The following is a 6,305-nucleotide window of genomic DNA, read 5'->3' as shown; positions in this document are numbered from 1 at the left end:
TGTGTGTGTGACTGTGTTGCACATTTGTGGGCACGCTCTGATATGGGTACACATAATATGTAAGTGTGTGTATGTGTACATGCATGTGCATGTCGAGGTCTGAAGCTGATATAATCATTCTTGCTCATTCTTCTAACTTACTCATTGAAGCAGGGTCTCTCAGTCACACCCAGAGCTCCCTGATATGATTAGTGTCCCCAGCCAGCTCACTCTGGGAATCCTGTCTCCACCTTCCCAGGCTGGAATTACAGGTATGCTATTTATGTGTGTTTGGGGGTCCTTCCACTTGCCTAGCAAGCACTTTAAGCATTGAGCCAGATTCCCAGCCCTCTCCCACAGTCCTTTTCTAAGTCTGAGCAGAAGCAAGTTCCCATTAGTGGTTGGCAGTTTGCCTTGATTTCCCTCATAAGCCCCTTGGGAAGAAGGGACTTATCATGTGGGGAATTCCCTAAATATAGATGTGCAGTTCAAAATACATCAATTATATCTGGATAGAGGGCCTGGAGCTTTGCTTCCCTCCCAACTTGGCCGATGACCCAATGGCCATCTTAGTGGAGGAGGAACAGAAGATATACAGTCATGCTTCTCAAGATACCTTTCTTTAGTCTCTTGGGGATCCTGTTCACAAACAGATTCTGGGGCCAGTCAGGTTAGCTGAGCAGACAAAGGTGCTTGCTTCCAAGCCTAATGACCTGAGTTCAATCCCTGAGACACACCTGGTGGGAGGAGAAAACCAATTCCTTCAAGTTGTCTTCTGATTTCCACACTTGTGCTGTGGCACAACACCCCCTACCCTCCAGTACACACATACGTAAAAATAAATGTAGAAAAAATGTAAATATAATGCGTAATGCATGAAGCAGTCTTTAAGATTAAAAAGCAAACAAAATCCAGATTCTGAGCACTCAGTTCTGAGTATACACTGTGGCACCTTGAGTACCTAACAGAATAGTGAGGACTAGAGCTTCCACACTTGGGACAAACCTGGTGGCCTTCCCTGATGCCTTTCCCAGTGAGAAAACAGGCTGAGTGAGCAACAGGGATTCAATCACCATGTGTTCAACCAGAAAAAAAAAAAAATTAGGATCAAATAAGTTTGGAAGGAATTACTAATTCAAATGAAGTAACTACTTCCCACAGGCCTCCTCAGAACCTTTACCAGTCTAATGGGGCTTATGACCACCCCTCTCCCCCAAGAGGAACAAAAGCAAGCACTGTTATTCAAGCTTGGTATTTTTTTTTTTTACCTTGGGATACTTTTCTCACAGATCGCTGTGGTTGACTGGGCTGTGGAGAATAGCCTTTGGGCACAGATAGCTTGGGATGTTGAGGCAAAGCTTCTGATCCTCCGTGACCAATACTCTAGGTCCTTGTTGTATATCCCAGAGCCCTGCCACTTACGTGCCCATCTGCTCAGAAGTATGCCAGGGGAAATAGGTGTGGCCCTCCTATTAGGGAAAGAGAACAAAAGCAGTGCCAGGGGACAGCTCTGCATCTGGCTCTGGGGATTTGCCAGGCACTGTGGCACCAGACAGCAGCTTGAGCTGCTGATTTCAGGAGAGCCTGGAGGCCCTGGATTCTACCCCCAGGATTTCTGTTTTTATCACTGTTTTGTCTGAGGTGGGACTTGAATGCTGGACTTAGACTAATTTTTACCTCCAAATCAGCTTTGATAGAGGTTAGAGGCAAATCTCTAAGAAATATCAACACAGACAGATTGGGAAATTGCTCTGTGTAAAGTATTTGATACACAAACTTGAGAACCTGAGTTAGAATACCCAGCACCCACATATAAATCCAATCTCAGGATCCCAGGGACTCATTGGTTAACAGTCTATCCAAAACAGTGACCTCCTCCAATTTCACTAAGAAACTATCTTTTATTTAAAAAAAGGGGGTGGAGCCATGGAGGAAGACACCAGATGTCAGCCTATGGTCTCTGCATAAGCACACATTTGCACACTCACAGTTATTGATCTTGGGGTACTTTTCTCACAGAACGTTTTAATTGACTGGAGTTGGGAGACAGAAGTTCTTAGCTATCCATGCTATCTCAGATCTTTGAAGACCTTGGTATGCACTGAAAATATGAGTCTATAGCTCGGCTTTTCCAGTTTTAAATATTTTTCATAAAGTTTTAAACTTCAGTGTGGACAACCTTATCACTGTCCTTCATATTTTACTCTTATTTTTAATTTATAGACTTTGTCCACAGGCTGAGGCAATAAAAATGCTCTCTCCCAGGCTTACAGCATAGACTTATTATAATCCTAGCACTTGGGGGAAGAGAATTTCAGTTCAAGACTATCCTGGGCCATATGGTGAGATCCTGTTTCAACAAATCAAAACAACAAATGAAATACAGATGCCCTCCTATATTCCACTTTAAAATTCCAGGAACAGCTTTTCACATTTATATATTTAACCTATTTAAAATTTACATTTATATTTGACAAAAAGCGGGGCTGATCCACTAGCTTTTAAAATTAAAAAAAAAATCCACTAGATTTTTAAAAATATTTATTACTCTCTGTGAGCACACTTTGTGTGTGTGTGTGTGTGTGTGTGTGTGTGTGTGTGTGTGACATGCAGGTGGAGGTCAGAGGACAACTTCCTGTAGCTGGTTTTCTTCCACTTTTCTGAGGGTTGTGGGAATGGAGCGCAGGTCATTCGGCTTCTTGAGGACTGCTTTACTCACCAAGACATCCTGCCACACTGATCTATTTTCTGTTATCAAAACAAACAACAACAAGACCCTAGCATTTCTTCAGTGAAGAGCTGGATGAAACTTGAACTTGAATGAGACTTCATGTCCATCTTCCCTTGTGGTCTGGATTTCCTGGATGATTTTTCTCTTCTATTCTCTTGCAACTAGGAAATCACTTTCTCCCAGTAACCTCCTTTATTCTTTTAGCTTTCTGCCTCCTGTGCCCTGTGCTTTTATATGTGAGCACATAAAAACTATAGTCCCTCCTGCCCCCTACGCCATGCAATTTTAAACTGAAAACAGCCCACCAGTCACACTTAAATCTAACTGCAGAGACAGTGCCAGGCATAGCTGGACTCAAAGGATGTTTGTTGATGGGGAGAATGGATAATTCTCCTGTTGTCTGCTTGTTCCTGACACTTCTGCCAGTGACCAGCTGTGGGGACTTGACCAAGTCATTTGATGTCTCTGCTGCCATCATCTTCCACACTGTGTGGTGTATAGTGGGTACCTTCTAGTCAGGGCTGGCTTTCTGAAGAACCTGTAGGCCTTGCCAAGGATGCACCCTACTCCCCAACCCCATCCTGGGAATAACAACTCACCTGAGGCTGTAACTAAATCTGAACCCTACTTCTTCCCTTACCATCATCAGTGAGCTGACTCTTGACATGGACGCACACACGTAAAGGTGCTGAAGGTAACCTGGGCATGGTGATGCACACTGTCATCACAGCACTCATGAGGCTGAGGCAGGAGGATCAGAGGTTCAAGGCCAGTGTGGGCTACATACATACTGAAAGCCTGTTTGAAAACAGGATGTGTGTATGTGTGTGTGTGTGTGTGTGTGTGTGTGTGTGTGTGTGGTGTGTGTGTGTGTGTGTGTGTGTGTGTGTGTGTGTGGTGTGTGTGGGTGGGGACGAGCGGGCTCACCAGGTAAAGTAGCATCTGCCACCAAGCTTGATGACCTGAGCTCAAGCCCCATGACCTACACAGTGGAAGGCGAGAACCGACTCCTTCAGGTTGTCTTCTGACTTCTACGTGTGTCCATATAGACACACAAATAAATAACAAATGTAAAAAGGGAAAGGAGGCTGGAGATGCTAGAAGTTGTATTTTCATAGGCTATGAAAACAAACTACAGTTTTTGAGTTCTTGCTTTTCTCCTGTTGGCAAGGGGTCCTTGAGCAAGTTACTTATTGCTGCCTTTTATGGTATACTGGGGACTGGCCCTGGAGTCTGGTTCATACCACACAAGCACTCCTATTGATTATATTCCCAACTCCACTCTCAAGTCTGGGGTGTAGGTGGCAGGGCAGGGTGGGGGCACACAGGCTCACTGAGTTGTCCAGACTGGCTTTGAATCTGCAATCCTTTTGCCTCCGTCTCCCAAGCCGCTGAAGCCAAGCACAAGTCACTTCTTTGAGCACATCTCTTCAGCTACAAAATGAGTTAACACAGGGAAGCTCTTAGACGATTGCTAAGCACATGGTTGAGTGCCTGGAAAAGACTGTTCCTACAGCTTCGGCCAAGTTTAAGGAGAATGATTCCAGCAGCAGGAATTCACGGTCAAAGTTACTTTCTTACATGCTTGGAAGCTTGGAAGTTTACTAGACTTTTTGTCCAGATACTCATTCCCATAGGCCCTTAGATGTCACTTCAAGTCTCAGATTCCTATCTTGTTTAACTTTGTGGCCAGGATGTGAAGAATCACAAATTGGCAGCCACTAAGGTACATGGTGACCTTGGATTTAATATTCATGCTAGAGATTTTAGACGTATTTGGTGCCTATCAGCCAATCCATCCCTTCCACTTATTTTTTTTTTTTTGAGGCAGACTTTCTTCAGACGGTAGTTTTTTTTGTTTTTGTTTTTGTTTTTTTGAGCTGAGAATCGAACCCAGGGCCTTGCGCTTGCTAGGGGCGAGCGCTCTACCACTGAGCTAAATCCCCAACCCAGAAGGTAGTTCTTAGCTGCCTTCCAATGCAAGGCAATGCTCCTGCTTCATCCTGGATGGTATTGAGATTACAGGTCTAAGCAACCATGGATGGCTGACCAGCCTTCCAGGTGCGCCCTGGGCCTTCAGAGCACTTCACATGCCCTCACAGCTCCTATGTTGTAGACATCTGAGTGTGGCACTCTCTCAGAAGAGGGAAAGAAGACAAGCAAGAAACACGATTTGGAGTATGAGGCCTAAGCTGCTGGCTGGTCCAGACGGGACTTGGGGGTGGGTTGCTCCTAAGGGTATGGTTTTCCTATGGTCATCACCTTTTCTGTTTAGGACTACAGCAACACTTGGGAAAGCCCCAAGATGAAGACTAGTTAGCCCTGGCCGTCATTGAGTTCCTAGCTCTAGGAGCCTGAACACTTCAACCCCAGCATCTGTCCTCTTCCCCACTCCTCAGAACACCACACTAGACTAGGGCCGCAGGCTTCCTTCCTTCCTTCCCACCCCGGGCAGAAACCTGCAGTGCCTGCCTCACAGACCTGCCAGCAGTTGGCAGCGGCTTCTTCCCCACCTGTCAGGAGGGTCCGTGAGTATAATAAACAGTACAACATAGAAGCCCCTTAGCAATGTTCAATAAGCTCTCGTCCCTTTGGTATCCACTCCAGTGCCTTATGTCCAACCTCTAAGTCTCCATCAACACCTTCGAAGAGACCTGGCAACTTCCAAGCTCCGCTCATCATTCTTTGCTAGTCTGCAGCTCGCTGCAGAATAAAAGCCCTTCATGAACCGGGCCCAGGCGTCCCTCCTGTGGTCTCAACACGCCATCAGCTGGGTCCTGGTCAGACTGGGCTCGCTCGGTGCAGTCCTCCCTCTCCGCCTCCCCTGGTCTCCAGCCCGGAATGCCATCTCCGCCTCTGCGCTGGCTGGCTCGCTCGCTCGCTGGGGCTTCCGGTCCGCTCCAGCCCCAGCTGGCCCGTGCCGCCTTTCTAAACAACAGCCCTGCTCACGGCGAACTCCTGCCCCGAATTCTCTCAGTACAGCGCCCTGGCCTATCCGGCGGCGGGAGCGGTTTCCCCGGGGAATTGCAATCCAAAGAGGATCACGACCGTCTTTGGAACTTTCCGGAATCCCCTGACGCCTGCGCTCCCCGTTCCGGCTGGCTGGAGATGCAGTTGCAGGCGGACTGAAGTGAGGGCGTGTCTGCTGCAGGTGGGGGGTGGTGGTGGTGGTGGTGGTGAGGGTGAGGGTGGGCGGACTGGGTCGGTGCAATGGGGCTTCCCCCCGGGGGGGTCACTGGAAGAGCAGGGGCGTGGCCATTCGGTTTTAAGGAGGCCGCTCGTCCCCCCCCCACCGCAGGTGCATCGCGGAGGCTGGTAAATCTGCCAGGGAAACTGAGGCCCGCGGGAGAGTGACTTATCCAGGACGACTGGCTGAGGGGCCCCGTGCACAGGCCGGGCTCCCCGAGGGAGAGGTGGCCGCCAGCGGCTGGCGCCTCCGAACGCGCCCCCGCCTGGGTCGGCCATCCCCGGGCCAGGGTGGGCGGTGGAGCGCCGGGTCTGGACGGCTGGCAGGAGCGCAGGGGGCGGGGGCGGAGGCGGGGGCGAGCCCGGGCGGGGCCGACACAGGTGCTCCTCAGCAGGCCGGCGCCGCCGA

This window comes from Onychomys torridus, chromosome 1 (assembly GCF_903995425.1).
Source record: "Onychomys torridus chromosome 1, mOncTor1.1, whole genome shotgun sequence".
Lineage (NCBI taxonomy): Eukaryota > Metazoa > Chordata > Mammalia > Rodentia > Cricetidae > Onychomys > Onychomys torridus.
Note: the sequence above shows the minus strand (reverse complement) of the source record.